This window comes from Chinchilla lanigera, unplaced genomic scaffold, assembly GCF_000276665.1.
Source record: "Chinchilla lanigera isolate Chin_1 unplaced genomic scaffold, ChiLan1.0 scaffold00022, whole genome shotgun sequence".
Classification (NCBI taxonomy): Eukaryota; Metazoa; Chordata; class Mammalia; order Rodentia; family Chinchillidae; genus Chinchilla; species Chinchilla lanigera.
Window position 1 is genome coordinate 21,568,051 of NW_004955423.1, and position 24,130 is coordinate 21,592,180.

Below are 24,130 nucleotides of genomic sequence, written 5' to 3' on the forward strand. Positions count from 1 at the left end.
GCGCCCGGGAGGCGGAGGCTGCGGCGTGGCCAGAGGTGAGGCCCTCGGGTCGGAGGTTAGCCGAAAAGGCAGAAAAAAGGCCAGCGGGGTGTTGAAACCGAGCAACCGTGTAGAAACGGGCTACACAAACAGCTTCCTGTGACGGCGTCTGCGCCCCTGACCCTCAGCCCTTTGTCCCGACCGCGGTGTAAAGAACGAGCGCTGGGCAGGGAATCGGGCGTGCAGCTTGGCGCTCAGCAGGGCCGGACAGGTCATCTTCCAGGTTAGCTGCCTGGCGGCGGCCGGGCAAACCTGACCTACTTACTACTGGGACGAGGTTGTGCAACTAGGGGATTTAGGGATATTTCTGTTCCCGCCAAGTATCAGCTAACGATTTCAAGCTTTATCAAGTTAAGACAATGAGGAATAAATGACTTGAAATTTTACAGTTTGGAAGAGAGGTTTCCTGCTGAAATTAGCTCCAGGGACACATTGCAAATTGGGCACCAGAGGAGTCGTGCCTAAGATCACAGAAACTCTTTCGGTTTTTTGAGACAGGGTCTCGATAGATGTCCTAGCCTGAAACTCACTGGGGTTCTCCTGCCTCAGCCTTCTGAGTGCTGGGATTACAGGCATACATCACCATGCCCTGCCCTTTTTCTGTCTTTCTTCCTGTTTGCTTTTGTTTTTTTGTATTTGGGCAAGGGCTCACTATTTTGTCCAGTCCACTGTCAGACTCCTGGACTCAAGCAATCCTCCAAATTCAGTCTACCAAGTAGCTAGAACTATAAATATGGGCCACCGTGCCTGGAAATAAAGGATTTTTTTTTAGAAGATGGCCCCAACATATGTGCTTTAAATCAGATCTCTTTTACTGTCATAAATCCAGAACATTTATTAGATGACAACTAAACATTATCTGTCAAGGATTTAAAATACCCATTCACATGACTCAGAAATTTCGCTTGTAGGAAATTTCACTCGGGAAATTCCTGCATGTGTCAAAAGATGAGGGAGAACGTTCTTTATTCCTATGAGCTGTGTTTAGTAGCAGAAGAATGGAAAACCGCTTCACTATGGCTCCTCAGAGCCTGATCAGCATTTACGGAACGGCTCTGTGATCATGAGACTATTCCAAGAAGCAGGAAGAAATTGATACGCACTGGCGCACTGGCGTAACATGGTAGCTAATCTCCAAGACAGCCAAGAAAGTTGCAGAATAATGTGTACACTGTGCATTTATTCTTTTCAAGAGAATATGTGGTGTGTTGCCTCCTTTTTAGGCAGGAGATTGATAGTATAATCTGTGTAAAATTTATTCTGGTCAACGAAACCATATCAGGGACGCCATATATTACCTTTTCAACAGTAATGAAAACAAAAAAACTAGTGTAAAAGTTTCAATTAACTGAACACAAATGATAAATATGAGGTGGTGAATATAATTATCCTGAGCTGATCTTTACATATTGCATACATGTATTGAAATGTCACATTATAACCTATACATGTGTGGGGTTTTTGTTTTGTTTTGTTTGAGGGAGTCTTTTGCCCAGGCCTTACTTTTATAATCCTCCTGCCTCAGCCTTCCAGAGTACTGGGATTACACAGGTGCACCACCACACTTGGCCTGTATCCTATATCCTATAAGTCAATTATTTTGGTTGTTTTTTTTTTTTTTTTTTTTTTTGGTACTGGGAATTGAACTCGGGACCTCGTGCTTGCCAGGCAGGCACTTGTGCCGCTGAGCTATATCCCCAGCCCCCTATATGTCAATTATTAATAAAATAGGTATATATTTTTAAAAATCTCTTTCAGTCCCTTATGTTCACTATACTCTCTCACCATAGGGCCCTTTCACATGCTAAAGAAGCAGACAACATGCCCTCCCTTCCTCCTACCTCCCAGTTCCTCAAATTTCGCAGTACCTTATTTTCAAAAGAAACCTCCTCTGATCGCCCGGAGTAGGCCACTCATTACAGGACTTGTAAGAGTGGAAATTTTGCCAGGTGTGATGGTACACACCTGTGATCCCAGCACGTGAGAGACTGAGGCAGAAGGATGGCCAACCTGAGCTACACAGTGAGTTCAGCCTGGACTACATAGGGAGACCCTGTCACAAACAAACAAACAAAAAGCGTGGAATTGTGTACTTTTTATGTGCTACTTTAATTAATACTTTGAAAACCAATACAGTGTTTCACAGGTGGACTGTCTCAAATTTCATGAGTTAGGCCTACATAAGAATAAAGAAAAACTTGATTCTGAGCTCAAAATAAACAAAATCACTACCTTTGTATCAAAAAACTGCAAGTACCAAAATTAGCTAAATAGTGGGGTCTCATGATACAATCCGTTAGTGCACAGCACTTCTACAAAATTAGCTGAATTCATTTAAATTGTTTAAATTCTTTTAAATTCCGTATTTGGAAGGACTTTTGTTGACTTTAAAGTCACATAGGTTATTTTATCAGCTTTTGTTTCTTAGCTTTCTGCGCTGAACACAACTGGCTTCCCTTAAGCATCTTGATAGTCCCTGGTCAGGCTTTACTGTGTACTTAGGTATGGATCTGTTCTGTCTCACATCTTCTTAAATTTTACCTTTCTAGTTGTATGTCAGCTTTTTTGTTTTGTTTTGTTTTTGATTTTCTTTTTGTGTTCTGAGACAGGGTCTCACTATGCAGTTGAGGCTGGCCTTGAACTCACTCTGTGGACAAGGCTGGCCTCGAACTCACAACAATCCTCCTGCCTCAGCTTCCAGAGTGCTGAGAATATAAGCGTGCACCAACCCTAATCCTAACCCTAACCCCTAACCCTAGCCCTAACCCTAAATGTCAGCTTTTGACGATAGTTTTTTGTTAACATAATATGCAAAATTCTGTTGTAGAATGTTGATTTCATTTATTAATATCTTTGGGTTTTGTTTGTTTTCATTTGTTCTTTGGTTTTATGAGACAGAGTCTCACTATGTAGCCAGCCTGGCCTTACTCACAGCCATCGTCCTGCCTCAGCCTCCTAAGTGCTGCAATTATGGGCATGTGTCACCACACCCAGGAAAACTGCCAACTTCATGAGAATGAGAAGTTGTTGGACAAACACAGCTTATCAAAGGAATAAAGTAGAGTCAGTGATATGCTGGTAAGTGTTAACTGACTTTCACAAAACTATCCATGTGTAGGTACACACACCATTATAAAGGTTACTGATAGTATGTGTAAGGCAAGATTCACTTTTTATTTAAAAAGTTTTAGTTAAGCAACTTAGAGAAAACTTTTCAAACGAGTTAAGTGACATCCGTGTTAGATACAGTAGATGCTGTGCTCTTTGCAGGGTGTGCTGATGTTTCATATAAATTAGCTTGTGGACATTATAACAATGCTATCATAACATTCACTAAAACATATTTTCTTAGGAATGAAGTTCAGGAGGAGCAAACATTTTACAGGAAATGGAGGATTTCTCATTTTTTTTTACATGCTTTTGCTGCTTAATCATGGTCCATGGTTCAGTGCTGGGGTTAAGGGTGCTGAGCGTAAGGGGGTGACTGCTGGATCAGTCCACTGATTATTTTGGCACTGCCCTAATCCCGGGAGACTGATAAAATGGGAGGGACAGAAGAGGCAAGTCTCTCTTCCTGTTGTTGCTTTTGCTGTCTTCCCCACCATGAACCAACCTGCCTTGGAGCCAGGCAATTATGGACTGAAACCTCCACAGCTTGTGAGCTAATAAACCTTTCCCCGTTTAACTTTGGGTGTCGGGTATTTTGTCTCAGCAATGTGAGGAAAGTAACTAAGACACCCGTGTTCATAACAGCTAATCCTAGAGCTGTACAGCAGTTCACAAGAGCTAAATCCTGGAAGCGGCCTGTGTGTCTATCAACAGGTGAATGGATAAAGGAAATGTGGTATTTACACACCATGGAATACTACTCTGCCATAAAGAAGGATACATTTAAGACATTTGTAGGAAAATGGATGCATCTCCAGACCATAACGCTGAGTGAAATAAATCAGCCACAGAAGGTCAAATATCACGTGGCTTCTCTTATAGGAGAAACCCAAAGTCCAAGTAAATTAAAGAGTAAATGAAAGGTAGATAACAGGAAACAGAGACAGATCTGCAAATCAGAAGTGAGGTGGGAGGTGGGGGGGGGGAAGGGAGGCAAGAAGAAGTAGCAAGTGCTGTGTATGTTTGCAGCTCCCCACGCTGAACGAACTCATCCCGTCCTGCAATCAAACTGACAGGAAGAAAATCCTAAAACAAAACGTGGAGAAAAGAATGAAAAGGCTGGAGGAGGAAATGGGTTGAGGTTTGAGAGCATGGCAGGGGGTCCTGCCGAGGGGAGGGGACATGGGAGGGACCCGCGGCGGCGCAGGGCAGCGTGGCTGTGAGCAGGCCTTTTCAGCTGCGGGGCGGCCGCGCTGGTGCCAAGGGACACACGCAGCTTCTCCAGCGACAACGGGAGGCCACTTGGGGCTGGGCAGCACGGGAGGTGCTGGACCAGCGAGGGTCTGCAGGCTGCTGGCAGCTCCGCTGGGCTCTGAGGGGGCAGATGGCGGTGACCTCAGAAAGAGGGGTCCTGGGCCGCTCTGCTGAAACTGCATGGCGGGGGCCCCAGGGGTAACTCATCGGGATCCTCCTGCCTCAGCCTCCCAAGTGCTGTGATGACAGGGATGCACCGCCCCACCCAGCTTCGAATGATCTTTAAAGCTGAATAATTAATTTTATTAATGACCGGACAAGGTAGGCAGTAGAGGACACACCATTTCCCGGCAGAAGTTACCATCTGCACATGTCAGTCTCAGGAGCAGCGACAGACACGCTTATGTACCCCCCGCCCCTCGGACTGAACCTCCTGGAGGAACAATTTAATCCCACTGCTTTTCTGATTCTTTCAATGTCCATCTACTCGCAACGACTGTCCTCCTGTTTCCTGTTTGCTTCTTTCTATGGTCAGACTTGTAGTTCAAACACAAAGCAGTCCACAAGCTCCGCAGGATCAGTGAACACACTTCTAGATGGGTGAGGATATTCTTACTTACGATTCATTTGGGAGTGAAATTTCCTCATGGAAAAAGTTAGCTGCACTTAAAACAAATGCCACAGTAAATAATGTGGCAACTCCGGTGTACACTTTTTGAGGACAAAGACTGACTGTTGGTTTTCTCTTGGTTGCATAACATTGGTTCAGTCACTTAGCAAATAATTACTGTGCGTTCTTTATAGGCCATGCACAGAGAGCTCTGCACTCACGGCTACAAGGCAAAATTTCATTCTTTCCAGAAAAAGAGATTGTTGCAATTTGGGGTTTGCCAGGGGAACAGTACAATACAGAACACATATTTTATAAGATTATTTATAATTGTCACCCAAAGAGTCATATACAAATAGAGTGCAGGAAATCTCTCCAAACACTAAAGACCAGAGAATGCAGCTGAGGGCCTGGATCCCATAATAATGTCTTGTGTGAGTCCGGCTGAAGACCTAGAGCCCATAATAGTGCCTGCATGAGTCCAACTGGAGGTCTAGAACCCATGACAATGTCTCATGCAGGCCTGTTTCACAGATTTGCGCTGGGAAGGCCCAAAGGTCAGTGGTGGAAGCTAGAAAGTCTGTGCCAGGGGATGAAGGATCTGTGCCAGCAGGCTGAAGGATCTGCTCTGGAGCCAGGAAGTGATCCTCAAAGTAAGAACCAGGACACCCCAAAAAAGTACCACAGCCATCCTCAGCGACAGTGAGGTCCCAAGCTCCCCCAACGATGAGAACAGTTGAGAAGCCAACATGACAGGCTTCTCTGGGAGACTGAGCAGTGCACCATCTTCCCCTCCAGAGCCAGGAAGTGATGCTCAAAGTGAGGACCGGGACTCCCCCAAAGTGAACTGCAGCCATCCTCAGCAACGCCAAGGTCCCGAGCTCCTCAAGTTCCTATCATGAAATCCAGCATGACAAGCTCCTCCAGGAGAACCAACAGCTCCCTGCAGCGTCCCTAGCAGCTTCTCAACATCTTCTAAGCTTCTTCCTCTCCAGTTCTGCCTCTTATGCTGCCAACAACAACCCTCCGGTGGGCCTCCCACACCCAGCACCACGCTGGTTCAGTTCAGCTGGGTGTTACAAGCTGACCACCAGTTGTCAATCCACCACAGAGAGTTTATTGCTTTTTTTTTTCTTTTTGGTTTCTTGAGACGGGATCTTTCTATGTAGTTCAGGCTGGTCTTGAACTCATGGTGATCCTCCTGCCTCAGCCTCCCAAATACTGGGATTATAGGAATGTGCCACAACACCTGACCTTTATTTTATTTTTTTAAATTTTTATCTCTTTATTTAGTTTGTATTTTGGGACAAGGTCTCTCTATGTATGCCAAGTTGGCCTCAGACTTGCTGCAATCCTCCTGCCTCAGCCTCCCAAGTGGTAGGGTTACAGGTGTGTACCACCATGCTTGGTTGGACAGGGTTTAGAGGCACCATGATCTTGAGGAGGTTAGAACACTTGGAGTTGCTGGAGAGGGATGCAGTACTGAGGGGTTTTTGTCTTTGTTTTTGTTTTTTTCTTCGGGAGGGATTTGAGCTTGGATGTATCTGAGGGAAGGAGTTGTAGAAGAAGATGTAATGAAAACATAAGGAAAAGCACTGGGAGAGGATAGGATCTGAAGTTTAGACTGGATCACTGGAGCAAACACTGTCAGCACTTTGCATTTCTGTTTACTCATAAAATTGAGATCATTTGTATTCTCTGGAGTTGTTTGAGGAATTAGAATATAATGGCATAAAGCACTTAGACTAGACAGACATCAACTAAAGGGAGCTGTATCAGTCTGTTTTCTGTGCCTGTGACAAGTTACCTGAGGCCAGGTACTTTATAAAGAAAAGAGGTCTGCTTAGCTCACAGTTATGGAGGCTCCAGGGCATGGCACAGGCTTTGGCTGGTGCTGAGGAACACGGGTAGCATCCGAAGGACAGGAACGTATAGGAGGGACACGTTGTGGGCCGAGGCAGAGAGCTAGAGAGAGACTGGGATCTCGGCAGGAGAGTCCCTTTAATTCTTTGGAGGACAGCACCCGAATGACCCTGCAACCTCCTTCTAGCTGATAGAAGTTCTGCCATCTCTTAACACCTTTATGACAAAAGGTAAACTTGTTTTCTCTCCACATTTACCAGTATGAAGATGCAAAGGGAAGTTTCATATTTTCAGTGGAGGAATAATTTGTTCACATGAATCAGCAGAGGTGAGCTGATAATTGATTTGAAAAAATTTGGTCATTGATTTGGGACGATTGTCCTGGTCCTTTTACTAATAAATAAGACAGTGTTAAGTGCTGATAATAGTAACAATTTTTTCAACAGACACATTTGTGTAGCATTTTCAATTTTCAGACAATTTTGATGCTTATTATATGATATGACCCCTTTAATAGTCTTTTGGAGATATAGTATACCAATATATGAAAGGGATAGCTGAGGTTCAGAGCAATGAAATATCATGCTTGAACTTATACAACTAATTCATACAACTTGAATTTATACAACAAATGTAGAAATACAGCTAACATAAGGAAGAAAATTAATGTACAAAACCCAAAACCCAGGAATTCTGATCTCAAATTTTAATTCTTACCCATAGTACTGGACTTGCCTGTAAGAATTACAGAAAAAAAAAATGAAAAGATTGAAGAAGAAAAATGTTTAAACATGAAATACAGGTGGAAGATAGACATTTCCACCTTGGTCCTGAGATGGAGACCTCAGAAGATCACAGCTGGGAGAAGGAGCAAGAGAGGGATGTGTGTAAATTATGTCCACAGATTATTTTATTCTCCTCTCTTCAAGAGATAGAGCCTGGAGGCCCTCTCCTTCAGTGTGGGTAAAATTTACTGACTCGCTCCTGATTAGGATTAGGTGTACGACTCAGAGACTGTTTCACTGTCACAGCAGAAGTCCTGGCCTCTTCCTTGCCCTCCTCTTGGGTCTGTCACCCTGGGAGAAGCTGGCTGCCACAGTCCGAGGCCACCTCAGACCCCTGTGGGGAAGTCCACACAAGACCTACTGCCCTTAGCACTCACTTTCGGGACCTGTGCGAGAATCCTCTCAGAAACAGATCCTTAGCCCAGCCAAGCCTGCAGGTCACTGCTGTCCCCACCAACAGCTTGGTGGCTGTGACACAAAAGACCCAATCGCTGAGCCAGAATTATTGCTCGAAAATTCCTGCTCCACAGATACCATGTGAGACACACACGTCCACCATTCTGGTGAAGTTGTGAAGTTGTAGAACAATTTGTTCAACCCCGATAGATAACTAATGCAAGGACTTTAGCATAACAAAGTATAAAGTAGGGTACCAAAAAGGTTGCAGACAATCAGACAAGTCCAGAGGCTATGCCATCAGAAATGGGTTGCTCACTTTCCGTCTTATTGGTTCGGGTCAGGAGTCAGTAAGATGTTAATGTGTATCTCATGTGAGCCAATTTGTCGATGATGGGTTCATTCCCTTCCTTTCAGGCTGCTCGTTGCCTCATGGATCAGCTGAAGTTGGCCTCCGTCTGGTTTGTAAACAGAGCAGTAGAGTTTTCAGAGGCTGGTACATAGGCTCTCGGACTTGTCTCTGTCCGTTTCGTACAATCCAAATAATTCCGTAATAAAAGAGCCACACTTCCAAAAGGTGGCAGCTCCTGTACTAAGCTGACAGAAGAGTCAGACTTTTAAAGGATTTTCCCAGTTTTCTAGCTTCATTTATTAGGAGTTGGGGGGGAATGCGGAGTGATTGTTAAGGGGTGTGGTTTTGTTTTAGGGTGATGAAAATGTTCTAAAAAGATTGTGGTAGTTCACAATTCCATGAATATATTAAAAGATATGAAAGTGTAGGTGAATTATATCTCAATAAAAAAAAAAAATAAGCCAAGTATGGTGGTGGCCTACACCTGTAATCCCAGCTCTCTGAGAGGCTAAAGTGGGAGGATCACAAATTCAAGCCCAGCTCAGGCAAGTTAAGAGACTTAACGAGTTCCTATCTCCAAAAAAAAAAATGAGTGGGCAGTGCTGGGGACCTAGCTCAGTGTGAAGGTCCTGGGTTCGCTCCCCAGGACCAGAGCAAAGCAAAACAAAACAAGAATGATACAGCGTTGAGAGGACACAACTTTGAATTTCCAGTGATCAAAAACCCTAGTCTACCTTTTCAATGACTGTTGATCTTTGGAAGCCCGATTTTTGAAAAGATACTCCTAATAACTACAAAATAAGAACTCAGTTGAAATTATTCTAGCTTTTCAAAACAACTAGCTTTTCAAAACAAATGCTGAGACATCTCAATGATCTCTCTTCATTGCTTCAAGAAAGAAATTACCAAATTTAGCGTCTGCCACATTGACATGTATTACTTATTTAATTTTTGTATAGTCTTATAAAACAGGTGTTGTTATTCCTGTTTTAAAGCTGAGAAAACTAGAGCTCATAATATTTAGGTGATTTCCTAGAGTCATGAAGCAAGTGATAGAGTCTACTGTAGATTCAAATCCAAGATGTCTAATTGTGGGTATAGGTTTAATGTCCCTCCTACTATATATCGTAAAGGTCCGACTCAACTTGCTTAGCAGCCACTTTGGCTATCTTTAAAAACCTTGGCATTTGTCTTTTGAATGGATATATTAGCTCTCTCTTAGTAGATTTTAAGCATCTTCTTGACAGAACCATTTGGGTGGGGAGTGGGTAATTTTGTATTACTTTTTATTCCAATTAGCCTGGGATCTTGACAACAAAGCAAGTTTATCCATGCTGATTAAAATGCTAAGATTGAGATGGTAAAAAATTTGGGGGTATTTGGAAGGCTGCGGCAGGAGAATCACCATGAGTTTGAGGGCAGTGTGGGCTACATAGCAAGATCGTGTTTCAAAACACACAGACGAAAGTTTGGGATAATGATTAATTCAAGATGTTTGGGTTGCTGCTAAAACCTCATGTATAACACGTATACTACTGAAAACCCTCACAGCATACAGAACTGTAAAATGAGAGTAAAATTAAACCTATGTGAATCTATGCCCTGAGTACTATTTTAAAAAAAGAAAAGACACCTCTAGAGAAACTCCAGACAGTCCAGACAGCCGGCTTAGTGTGTCTGGAGGCTAATTCCAGAGATATTAAAAATGCAAGCAGAGGAAAAGTCCTGGCATGCAAGTGTGAAGACAATGAGATGAGACAGCGGGAGGGCTTCTGTAACTGGGCAGAGGAGAGGGCAGCGCTCCCAGGTACTTGCAGCCAGGCTAGGCTGAGCATGCGGTGAGACCCCTGCAAGGAGCTACGGAACCAAGGTTCAGGCTGACTTTCTTAAAATAGAACAAAGATTCCTGGCTGCGCAGCACATGCTAGTTTTCTTTCCTTCTGTAGTTTATAATTCCATTATCTCTCTCTGGCTCCCCTCGTCTGTGAAAAATCCTAGAGACTGGTGCAGTTTTCAAGTTACACGTGCAAGGTTCCCATACCAATGTGTGCTAGCCAGTTGGCGCTACATAAACACACGCTAGAGCAGAACAAACTGCTGCCGGTGTCCAGCGAGCGATAAACACATGTTCCGAACTCAGACTATCCGGTTCCGGTTCTGATCCCATTATTTATATCTTTTTGACCTTGGGAAGTATTTTTTTTTAATTATTTGTAGCCAAGTTTACCTAGCCCTACATTAGCCTGACTCATGTACTTGTTGTAAGTAATGAATGTATTAATATACCCAAAACCTATAGGAAGAACTCAAGAAATGTTATCAGAACCCTGGAATAATGGGAAAGACCTGCAAAAGACAGGAAGTGAAGTATAAGCCACTCTTGATCTGTAGGTCCTGGTGAACAGAGGATGTAGAAAAAAATGGGAAACAAACCAGGCATGTTAAATCGTCTTTAAACTGGTTGTTGTATTTTTTACCTCTGAGTATAATTGCTGTGTCCGCTTTCTACCTGATTGTGTTGCATTGCCGATTGACAGAATCAGTCTGTTTGGTTTAGGCACAGTACCTAAAGGTACTATGGAACCTCTGACTCATGTAGCATTTCCTGTGGATATCATATATTGCTTTACAGACCCAAAATAGGGGGTCACATCTGTACTTTATAAACAATAGAGGGGCTGGGGATTTAGCTCAGTGGCACAGCGCCTGCCTGGCAAGCGCAAGGTCATGAGTTCGATTCCTGGTACCGGGAAAAAAAAAAAAAAAAAACAGAAACAATAGAATAGGCAGAACACATCTACACATTAATGCCTCTTTTTTTACTGAAATTGTTAAAAATTTAATCTTCTTTTATATTCACCATTATACATTCAAACTAGCTTTTTCATTATACTTTCTTTTTTATTATACTTTCTTTTCTCAGTATCATTACTGATGGCTTTATATATTCAGTCTGTTCCAATTAATAAATAGCAATTTTGCTTTAAATTTTTTAAAAAAGTTTCTTAGTATATGTCTGCAGTAAAAATAATGATTACTTTCATTGCAAGGATTTGGTAAATATTTTCATTACACATATTAATTATTTTTACTTCCCCTTATTTTCCTCTCCCTCCCCCATAAAAAATAATAATTTTGAAACAAACTGTTACAAGTTGGCAGCTGGAAATGCCTGTAAAATGTCTCTTTCGCCCTTTAAGCTCTGTTGCTGACATCCTTGAAAGTATTCTTCTTGTTTAATAATAAAAATAAATAATAGCTAGCTAGTTGGAGATTTATTTATTGAAAATTTTTTTCTGAGCTGAACCTTAGAACCAACCACCCTATATGAAGTATACAATATATACATACTTATATTAGGAGCAAAAACTCTGGGCTGCCAGGGGCACACATGAACTTTGGTGTAGCCAAAAGTGCTACTGCTACTATTACTACCAAGTCACTTTTAGTGCAAAATCAGAAAGCAATCATTCCTTGTGAGGGTATGAATTCCTCTTGGCATTTTCCACTCAACTCCTCATGCTGCTGTACACTACGATGCCTGTAGTACAAAGATATGAGCAGCCACAGAGACTTTTAACTACACCCCAACACGATTAGGTCTCATTTGCCTCATTGCATCATCTATAAAACTGGTATATTCAAAAGAACATTTGGACCTTTGGATGAACTAATGTTTGTAAAATGCCTTGAAAGTTTTTAAAAAATCTTTTAATGTTTAGGCTATTGTGGTTTTCCTCATGGTAGTCCGCCTTGTGTCCTCTATGAGGTTAGTATCCTTTAGTTATTGGGGGGTGATCAGGTCTGCAATCTCCCAAAGGAGTGTACGGCAAAGGCTAAATAAAAAGAGGCAAATGGAATGATTTTACGGCTCCAGGAGGATCAAAGCTCTCTCACAGAATTCAAGATTCTCTTAGGGCTAACACCAAGACCTTCTCTGGTGGCCCTATTTATTTAGTTATCAGAAGAAGGGAGGGGAGTACTCAAGAAGGGCAGAACCACTGAAGGACTTCTCTAAGTAAGATATTAAATTAATCCACCCAGGAGTGAGATGCCTGAGGCTACAGTCTTTATCCAGCAGAAGTTGGATCCAGGTGTCCCTGGCTTTGAACTTGTCCTATCCTTTGGGGCTTTCTGGCTTCATTCACCATTACAGATTTTAGTAGGGATTAGAGATTCACAGAGGTTCACTTACTATGAGTCCATTTCTCACTTCCAAACATGCAGCATAGGCCTTGGACAGATTCACAAGTGATCATGAAAAGCCAGTTGATTCATTTAAGTCCTGCTCAGGGCTGCTTTGTAGTGGTCTCCATCAGTCCTCCAGGGTATATTTTTATCTTTATAAAAATTTGGCAGGGTCCAAAAAAAAAAAGGTGTTTAATAGGCAGCAAGTTTGCAACCAATGTTGACGATAGGTACAGATACAAACCTTATGATCATTTCCTTTTTCTGGTTAGCTATCCTTCTTGAGGGTGCTACAAGCTTGCCATTTTGTTTGTTTGCTTGTGACAAGATCTCCCTATGTAGTTCAGGCTGGCCTCGAATTCACTAAGTACCCCAGGCTGGCCTCAAACTTGTAGAAATCCTCCTAACTCAGCCTCCTGAGTGTTGGGATTACAGGTGTGCACCCCCATGCCTGGCTAAGTATGCCATGTTTTACAACTCAGATTCACCCTTGACTATTATTGTTAGGTATGGGGCTGGTATTTTGTGGATTTCTACATCAGATTCCCCGATACACTTTCATTTTTCCTTTTCTCTGGAAAACATGTGGGGTTGGCAAGTTACAAATATTCTCTTTCTTACGAAAGTAAGTCACTTCAAAATCTATGTGCATCTCCTCCACAAGGTAAAAACTACATTCATCTGGTTGAACATCAGTGTTCACAGATGGTCTCATCAGCCTTGACTGGTGTGGGGGATATAGTCATGGAGGAAAGAATGAGAGCAAAGAGCAAAGGACAGATTCCTAAAGGAGGAAGAGTATCCCTGCGCTCTGGGTAGTCAGCCTGAATGTGTCTAAAATGTTACACGTGATCTCTACCAGGAAATACAGATACTTTAGAGCAGCACTCTCTGCTAGAACTTTCTATGAAATTCAAATCTCCTCTCTGTCTGGACGATTCAATATGGTGGCCATTTGCCATACGACACTAGTGCCACTGAAGAACTCAGTAAATATAATCAATTTTATGGTTTAAATTAATTTAACTTTAGCTATATGTGGCTGGCCACTTCCAGATTGGACAGCACAATTTTAGGAATTTTCTTTGAACTACAGTGAAATAGTATATGGTACTTATTTAAAATTTCATAATTGGGAATGGGTCGAGAGTAGAAACTTGGTCTCTGCCTTTTTTATCCAAATGGATTAATTATATTATTTAATCAAGTCTCAGATTTTTTGCAACAAAAAGTGGAAATAATCTCTCTCATTTTTTAGGCTAGTGCTCCTCAAGTGTGGCCTCTGCATTTGTTTCCACTGGAGAAATCAAGAAGCTTCTATAGCGGAGCGTGTTGGTGCACGCCTGCAATCCCAGCACTGAGGGGCCTGAAGAAGGATGATTGCCACAAGTTCCAGGCCAGCCTGGGCTCTGCAGGGAGCTCAAGGCAAGCCTGGAGTACATAATAAGATCCTATCCCAAATAAACAAAAAGAAGCTTTTGTGGAAATTCAGCAGAGTAATTTTGGATCTTTTCAATCTGCTAAAATTTTATATGACACTCAAAATTTTCGCTCTTCTAACATTTTGTTGTATTGTACAAAATTAATCATTTACAACAGTTTGCAAATAAAGCAAAACTGGCCCTTTACCACAGATGGTTTGAGACTTACTGTCACAGATTCATTATAGGTAAAGGGAACGGTATGTGTTATGGGACACATAACATGACTGGCTGTTATTTTAAATGTCAGTCTTCTCATTTCTCAGTATCTTAAGTAATAAAAACAATCCTGTCTTTATTGGCTAGAAATTACATGTCTACTTTTACATTTTGAGAAAGACAACGGAAACCAGGCAAATCAATACTTGCAACATGATGTATAATAATGTATATACACGCACACACTAACACAGACAGGAAATCACTCAAGGAAAAAGGCCAGGTGTGAATAGATTTATGATGCAATGTGACTGCGGTCTTTTCTAAATGTCTGCATAGTGTTAAAGATATTACTACTGCTCTTCTAAATCCCATCTGCAAAAGTTAGCAATGTGGACTCCAAGTGTTCACCATCCCTGTTGCTTTAGCAGGGAAGTTTGAGTACTAATCTTGCTTCCTTAATTACAAGTACCTATTTCATTTATCTGTTGAGATCTTTTCCTAAGGAGTGTAATGAACGAGGCTCAGTGGACCAGAAATGGACTTCATGACTACGTGTATATTTAATTAAAAATAAAGTTGGTGATCATTCAGCATTAATAGTTCAGACATGAACTTTAGAAGTGAAAGGTAAAGAAGGTATAATAATGTTATGTTTACAGGGATAATTTTCTTTATCTAACATTTTGGGGATTTGAGAAGAAACTTCCATTTGTTGTTCTGGCCATTTGAATATATTCTCTGCCAGTTCCTCTGTCTCACTCATCAAAATATCCATCTTGGGTCATGCCTTGCTCATTTTCTCTAAATGCCCATCTAGATGAAGAAGATTTCTAATTGTTTCCATCTCCTGAGGGACCATCCCTTCGGCCACAAAGTGGTCCAGTGATATTGGGCTCTGACTCTGGGTCCAAAAGGTTGGCAGCATCTGTGGCTCAGACATGTGTCCTGGCAGTGAACAGTTCTGTCTTTGAATTGCTCAAAATGTAATCGCTCCAACTGATTCTGGGACCAGTTCCTGCGTGCCTCTTTGGATAGTCCTAAGGCATAATACGTTAGAATCATTATGGGTTAATGGCAAATTATACCAATCTACGGATTGTTTTACATTTTAAAATGTGTTGTTAATAATATATGGAAGAAAGAAATGTTACTCCCAGTGCTTAGGGAATATTACGTATTTGAGTGAGTAAAAGGACTTTTGTAATTGCATAACTGAAATATTTCCAATAAAACCTTTTAATTACAAAGTGGTCATTTATGAAATGGTTCTGTGAAGAACCTCAGAAAGTAAGCAGATGCTGAAGTAATGTAAATTGTACATTTAAAAACATAGAGGCTGCCAGGCATAGTGGTGCATGCCTGTAGTCCCAGCACTCAGGAGGCTGAGAAGGGGGATTGCTGTGAGTTTCAGGCCAGCCTGGGCTACACAGTGAGTTCAAGGCCAGTCCAAACTACACAGTGAGACCTTGTCTCACACATACATGTGTGTAACACAATAATGAAATATATATTTATAGCAAAACAACATATGATGAATTCTTATAGCACTATAGTTACATTGTACTGGAAAGAAATAATTTCTGAACAGTGAATGGTAGAAGTATGAAAAGAAATAAAAGCATATGCAGGAACTAGGGCTGACTGGGAACTCAGGAAGAGAGAACAACAGAAAATACCTGCAGGATGAAAGGACACTTGGAAAAACTGATGGGCTTTAGTAAAAACAAGGCTTGATACATGTTGTGATAGATTTTTGTTTAAAATCAATCTGTTATACACACGTACCAACTTCCTGTGATGCACTGAACCGTCATGTACCACGAACATGTACTCATACAAAACAAGAGACAAAAATTAAAACCTAGATGATTTTCTCCCATTTTCCCTCCCTTATGCTCCCCTTCCTCCACCTTCTTTAACTATCTGTGGGTATTTGACAACAAAGTAGAACTTCAAGCTCTAAGAATAGCTGTCATAAATTGCGTATGTGTGTACGCATGGCCACACACCTGCAGGAAGAGTAGCTTACAGTACGTAAGAATATTTCAATATTAGCAACATTCCCAATTCCTGCTCCCTGAAATGAACCATGGCAAGTATTTTGCTTTGGATAGTGCATCTTTTCAGGACACAGAGACCCTAGTGAGATTTCTCCTGGTGCCATACCAGTAAAGGAACAGAGTTCTTTGGAAGTTAAACTGTAAGAAGATGCCGTCGTGAATGGGAGCAGAGATGTGCGAATTCACCCCGCGGCACACAGTGGCCCACTGGGAGGTGAGAGCCATACCGAAGGTTTCATCCTAAAGATAGTTGTGAGCAGATGCCCTCGCTACTCACGCAGCAATGCAGAGGAAAGGCAGTGGCACAGGCCGGGGTTGGCACTGACCATCCCGCACAGAGTGTGGCCGCAGGGGCCCGTCGCTTCCTGTCTTGTGCGTTGCCATCTGCCGCACTGCTGGAGCTCTCTCTCCTGGGGAACAGGGTATGCGAAGATCCCAACTTGAGGTGCCAATAAACATTACAATCAAACAACCGACCCTTCTGATTCTGAGTCCGTGCTCAGCAAGCTGCCTTCTGGCTGCTTGGCTTTGGGTGCAGTTTGTCGACAGGGATGCTCTGACGAGTAGTTCCAGTCCACTCAACCATTCATTCTACACTGGATCTTGGCCAAAAGGCTGAGAAGCGATCAGTCATTCACTTTAGGCTGGAATTCTGGCAGATTAGGTTTTTATCCCTGCCTGTCTGAAGCCCATCTTGCAAAATGGGCCCATGGTTAGCGTGAGGATGAAATTAGATTTCTTTCCTTCTCTCACTGAGGACCAGATCACAGACCATGGTGAATCCATTGTAGACAAGAGCACCCAATGGGCTCTTGCCTGTCAATCAGTGTCTTCCCAATAATAACTTCCGGCATTCTCTGGGCCAAATGTTCGTAACACTCGGGTTCTTAATCAGACAATTACTTGACTTCTTTATATTTAAACATTCTTGATATTAAATGAGCGTGGTGGGTCCTGTAATCCTAGTATTCAGGAGGCTGAGGCAGGAAGATTGCCATGAGTTTGAGGCCAGTCTGATTTACATGGTGAATTCAAGGCCAGCCTGGGCTACCTAATGAGACCCTGTTTCATTTATTTTTATTTTTATTTTAAAAATAAAAGGAGGAAAACATTAACAGACAGACAACCTTTTACAAAATAGCAAAAGAACAGTACAGACAATACAGTTACAAACAAAGTGGTAGGAAATTAACAAGGCTTGTTGTATTACATATTGATATCTTCAAAGTGGTTTCTCATGAAAACAGATGGAGACATGCAACATTGAACAATCAAAGACTCATTGACAGTTTCTTTCAGCAAAGAAATAGAAGACAGTAGAACAACTATGTTAGCTATCCTGTATATACATACATACAAAATTTTTCCTTTCCCTTCTCTTTTCCCACATCCCAGTTGCCCTTTACCCTTGAGCATTTTCCTATGATTTCACAGTGTCTATCATACCTCTGAGTTTAAATTAACTCTTTCAGGTTTTACACTAGTGAAACAATGCAGTGCTTGCACATTCATGTCAGAGACTCTGTTTTAAAAAATAAAATAACATAAAATAAAGTAAAGTTCTGGTTATTATTTTAGAACAATGTTCCAAATGACACTATTTTGGAAACTGTAAAAGCAGTGTGAGGATCAGAATTAATCAGAGTTGTAATTAAAAAGTTTGCAAAGTAAGAGCGACAAAGAGCACATCTGAGCAAAGATGGCGTCTTCAGGAACTGCCTCAGGCTGGGCTTCTTCCTGTGCCTGAATATGTGGGTTACTCTTGTCTTGTTGCTGAGACAAAATACCTGACACCCAAATTAAAGAAGGAAAGGTTTATTTAGCACACATTTTGTAGAGGTTTCAGTCCATAATCAGTTTGCTCCAAAGCTGGATGGCATGGCACAGGGGCAATAGTTCACAGCAGCAGAAGACAGCAAAGGCAACAAGAGCAAAAGGGGAGGGGGAACAAGCCTCTTTCCCTCCCTTATATTGTAAGCAGGCTACCCCCTCGGGAGGTGTTGCACTCACACCATCTCTATGCCCTCTTCTTGCACAATGAAGACATTTACAAAGGGAGGACCTGGCCCCCTGCTGAGTCACTGAGTTAAGCTTCTAGACTTCTCACGTTGACACAATGTATCAACCATTACAAATCACCCCTTGTCAACTCAGCAACCAGACACCGTTCTTTAAGTTGGTTTCCAGATACAAAGACATGCTTATCTTTATCATTTTACAGCTTGAACATTATAAAATGGGTTTAACAATCCTTAAGAACCAGTACTAAGTCTATCAACATTACATTACATTACAGCCATAATATTTTGCCCCTGGCCCCACTAAAGACTCATGCTCATCTCTTTATGCAAAAGGCATTAGTCCATCTCTAAGAGTTGCCAAAGTCCTACCAGTTGCAGCATTGCTGAAGAGTCCAAGTCCCAAGTCTCCTCCAAGATGTAAGGCAAACTCTTAGCTGCAAGCCCCTGTACAAATGAAAAGTTAAACACTCCCCATATTTAATAGCACAAAATAAACATTACCATTCCAAAAGGTACAATCGGGTATACAAACCATTGGGACCACAGCAAGTCCAAAATCCAGCAGGGCTAACATTAAGTCCTGTAGCTTTATGTGCAGCATCTAAGGCAATCTGTGACAAGTTGTGAGCTCCAAAGGACTTGAGTGGCTCCACCTCTGTGGCACTTCTGGTGGTTACAGCTCCATGGCTTCTTTCCTGGGCCCACTTTGCTCCCTCCTTGCAGCTTTCCTTAGGTGATCCACGTTCCTTGCTTCTTCAAACTTGTGGGATCACCACTGCACCTTTGGCTTCACCCTCATGGCTTCACATACTGTCCTCTCAGGGGCACACTCTCTGGCCTCCCAGGCCTTTGAAATCTGGGTGGAAACCTTTTTAATCTCACAATTCTTGCATTTTGCATGCACCCTAAACCAGTGCCATGTGGAGGATGCCAAGGCCTGCTGCCAGCTGGAGCAGTAGCCAGGCTTTCCTCTCTCTTGGCTTGAGGGGTCAAGTGCCTGGATTGCTGGGCACTCTGAATCCAATTTTGAGGAACAAATTCTCTATGCTGCCACCATTCTGAAACATGGTGTTCTGCAGCTTTCTCCTCAAAGCAAGGTCTTTCACTTTTGCAGGTCTGAGGCTGCAAAGGGTGGAGACTTGCTGCTTCTTGTGATGCCCTCAGGCCATCTTTTATATTTTTCCTTTTCCTTCTCAGCAATGGAAATCTCCTCAGCTCTATCTTTGCAACCCATAGCTTTACTGGAGCTTCCTTTCTGGCCAAACTCACAATGTTTTAAATCATCCTGCTGGGCTCTTTACTCTTGATTCTCAACATAGATCTGGCTAAAAACCCCCAACAATAGCCATGCCACCGCCTCAACATTCGACTGCGTTGAAATTTCTTCTGCCAGATTAATTAGTCCGCTGCTCTTAATCTCAGTCTCAGGAAAAGTCTCTTCACACCAGCAAAATGCAGACAAACTTTCTGCCAAGCCATAGCAAACGTCACCTGGAGTCCAACAACCAACACAGTACTTCTTCTCAGCAGAAACCTCCCAAACCTGGTCTTTCTATCAGCCTTCTGGTCTTCTGAGTTCTGACCAGAATCTCCCATACAGAACAACCCAAGACATTCCAGCTCTACTCTTTTAGGGGACATCTCTGAACCTTTCTGAACTCTTCCCACAAGCCATTCTCAAGGGCTCTTGAATCACATGGTCAGGTATAGTCACAGCAATGATGCAACTCCTGCTACCAAATTCTGTGTTGGTTACTTTTCTATTGTGCTAAGGTAAAAATACCTGACACCCAAATTAAAGAGGGAAAGGTTTATTTAGCTCACAGATTGTAACGTCCATAATCAGCTAGCTCCAAAGCAGGGTGGCGTGGCCAGGGGCAACAGTTTACAGCCGCAGAAGACAGCAAAAGCAACAAGAGCAAAAGGGGAGGGGGAACAAGCCTCTTTTTCTCCCTTATATTGTAAACAAGCTACCCACCCTCCAGTAGATGTGGCACTCACACCATATCCATGTGCTCCTCTTGCACAGAATGAGGATGTTTACAAAGTGAGCACCCTGGCCCCCTGCTGAGTCACTTAGTTAAGTTTCTAGACTTCTCAAGTTAACGTAATGTATCAACCATTACACTGAGACTCCAGCCCTGGCTCACCTGGCCCTACTTTCTTGTCTACAAAGGAGAAGGTGGGTGTTTGGAGGGGCAAGGACTCTAACGGCATTTTAAAGTAAGAATGGCAGGAAGAGTATTGGTGAAGTTGATAATGAATTCCAGAAAACAGGTCGACAGGACAGAGAAAATTTAAGGAGGCAAGCTGTCTTAGTTACTCTCTTCATGGGTGAGACAAAATACCTGACACCCAGAGTTAAAGGAGGAAAGGTTTATTTAGCTCACAATTTATAGTTTCAGTCCATAATTGGCTGGCTGCAAGGCGGGGTGGAATGGCAGAGGGACAGCACAGAGAAGTAGTTCACAGCACAGAAAGCAGAAAGTAGCAAGTGATGACAGCAGCCATCTCCTGTCCCTTCTATTCTGTTCAGGCCACCTGCCCTTAGGGTGGGCAGCACTCACACCACGGGAATGCTTCCCCATTATCCACACCCAGAACGATGCCGAGCCAGTCAGTGGACTGATTCGGTAATCACACACTTAATCCCAGCACCACACACTCTAGATCCAACCATCCCTGAAAAGCTCCACTTCTGACCACATGAGGCTTTGGGGGGACATCTAGACACAAGCTGCAACACAAAGCCATAATAAACAGATGATTAAGTTGTAATGCAGTGTTGTTTTGTACATACAAGGTTAGGATTTTTAGTAAATCACAATATTTATTGATTGATTGGGTTTTTGAGACAGTGTCTCGCTATGTAGTTCATTCTGGCCTCTAACTCCCTGTGTAGCCCAGACTGGCCTTGAACTTCTGGAGATTCTCTTGCCTCAGGTTCCTGTGTGCTGGGATTACAGGTAGGTGCCAGCATGCCAGGCTACTAAGTCACAATCTTTAGCTAGCAGCACAAGGTCTGTAAGGTAAAGGAAGGAAAAACTTAGACTGAAAGTAACACATAGGTAATAGTGAAATTTTCATTAGAGTTCATAAATACAAATAGTATTAACACCTAATTCCTACATATTCATCAAATTTGAATTTATGGATGTAAAAAGCAATTTTAGAGGCTTATTGCATACACCTAAGACTATATAAGCCTATATATATAAGCCTATATATACATATATATATATATATATATGTGTGTGTGTGTGTGTGTGTGTGTGTGTGTGTGTTTTATACAGGTTTCCCTATGTAGTTCAGGATGTCCTTGAACTCACTATGTGAGCCAGGCCAACCTCAAACTCAAGCAGTCTTCTTGCCTCAGCCTCCAAAGTGCTGGGATTACTGTTGTGTGTCACTACTCCCCTTTTAAAGTAATAAATATTAATGATGTCTCAGTCCTAAGCAATAAAAGCAAAACCTTGTTTAGGTGACAGGTAATATAGAAACAAAACCTTACAAGATGAATTACAGACAGCAACTCTATTCCAAGTAATGATTTCTCATTTACACACTCTGGAATGGTAAGACTTTCTGATTTCATCTAATAACTGATCTAAATGTTGAACCAGGGCTCACATTAAGAGTAATTTATATCATGCCTCAAAATCTTCAATAAACCAGGCTATCATTAATTAACTAGTTCCAACAGTAAATACTTCTTGAGGGCCTATCGTGCAATGCCACAGGACAGGGGCCAGGGATATTAGGCTGATGAGGGTATGCAGTCTCTGTTTTTAGGGTTTATATTATAAGGGAGATACTTCATGCTCCATTAAAACCAGTATCCTGAGTTTTTTATTTGTTTGGATTTGTACTTTACATATATTACTCTAAACAGCCCTAACAAATGATTAAGAGGTGAGTAAGTTTGCCAGACAAAACAGAAGATGCCCAGTTGGACTCAAATCCCAGATAAAACAACAAAGAACGTTTTAGTATAGATACACCCCAAGTGTTGTGAGTATCCATGCAATACTTGGAATGTGCTTATTCTCAAACTTCATTGTTTATCTGAAATTCCATTTTAAGTGGATAGCCTGTGATTTTATTGGATAAATCTGGCAATCCAGCCGGGTGTGCTGGCGCACACCTGTAATCCCAGCACTTGAGCAGCTGAGGCAGGCAGATTGCTGTGAGTTCATGACCAGCCTGGGCTACACAGTAAGTTCAAAAGGAAATCTGGCAATGCAAAGAATGAGCAGGTGTAGGGTTCCGTGTGTGCTGGCACAGCTAGGGAGCAAGAGCCAGAAGAATATGGGCTTCCCGCCAGTTTCCAGAGACAGTGCCTTGCACCCAAGTAGGGTAAGTAAAAAAAACTATGAAAATTACTCAATTTTTGACCCTAGTAGGAAGAAGAAAGGTCATGACTTGGTGACTGATTGAATGTAAGGCTGAGAGAATGGGAAAAGCTTTGGATAATCCAAGTAAAATACAGGTGTAGTCAGTAGAATTGCTGATGGAGATGAATCCCACTTTGGACATGTTGAGTGGGATGTTCTTGGGGAATATTTAGGTTAGTTGATAGAGAAGGTGGTTGATGTATTCTTGGACAATGAAATTATTTATTTATTTTAGTTTTGGGGTTTTTTTGAGGCAGGGTCTCACCATATGGTTCAGACAGCCTTAAATTCACTACATAACCCATGCTGGCATCCAACTTGCTGCAATTCTCCTGCCTCAGCCTCCCGAGTGCTGAGATGATAAGCATGCTCCACCATGCCTGGTGCAATAAAGTAATTTAAAACAGATGCAAGAAGCCGTGGGTGCAGATACTAATCCTTATCTCTATGTGCTGTTAATTCTTTTACATAGCTACTGACTGTGTCCTAATCTCTGCTTTCTTTGAAAACCCATTCCTATCCTTTTTATAATTCTCTTGCTCTGTCTTTTTTTGTGATCTAAAACTAACTTAACTTATAAATGTTCAGTTTTATTTTTTCCTCTCTGACCTGGCCTTTCATTCTGCGCTGGCATCTTTCCTTCCTCTCCCTTCACATCACTCTGAGGTTTAATCTGTCTCAGAGGAACTGCTTCCTTCAGGAACCACGGGCTCTGGTTTCCATGGCAATCCATGCCTCTGGCCCTTTTTTTTCCTGCTTGTTTAAGAGAATCTGACTGAATCACCAATAGCCACTGGACAGAAATAGTAGAAGGAAAATAAATTGCCCAGCTCACCCTCTGAGCGAGGAGGCACATTTAAAGAGACAAAAATACTGCGACGTCGGGAGACGCAGGTAACTGTGTGCGGGAAGTATCATTTTGCGCTGTTTACTGCTGTATTTCGCAGGGATCTGCTGTGAAGCTTCTCTGGAGGATTTGGAGACCAGCACCTATTCAGCAGCGAACCTGTGTCCTCCGTCCCATCCGGATGCTCCTAGGCCCGACTCCACCCATGTGGAAATTGGAGATCACGTTCTAGATCTTTCTGTGAAAATGTGAAATACAAACTTTCAGAAAAGAAAAAAAAAGATGCAGGCTGAACTTGCGCTCATGTTCACACTAGGAACACAATGCAAGGCAAAAGGAAGTGTGTGGGGTTAGTAATTACTAGTCTTACTTGTAGGTCTGTTCCATTTGTAAGATACATGCATGAGCTTTTCTTGCTTTGTGCAGTGCTGCTATTCGATATTTTGTATGGTGATGCTATTGCTTTTGTTAAGCTAAAACCCACGGATTAGGTGCTCTATCTAAGACTAGTAGAGGTACATACATTTCTGTGAACATTCAGAGATATAGCACTCATTTTATTTTTATTAT

The 24,130-nt window shown here is 42.2% G+C and overlaps 1 long non-coding RNA gene across 1 annotated transcript; it reads left to right on the forward strand.

The window, feature by feature from the left end:
• Nucleotides 1-11: 11 nt before the first annotated feature.
• Nucleotides 12-14,217, forward strand: LOC102006682. The gene is made up of 4 exons (XR_260985.2): nucleotides 12-262; nucleotides 2,938-3,117; nucleotides 7,135-7,202; nucleotides 13,854-14,217. It is a non-coding gene; the product is annotated as an uncharacterized LOC102006682 (long non-coding RNA).
• The last annotated feature ends 9,913 nt before the right edge of the window (nucleotides 14,218-24,130 follow it).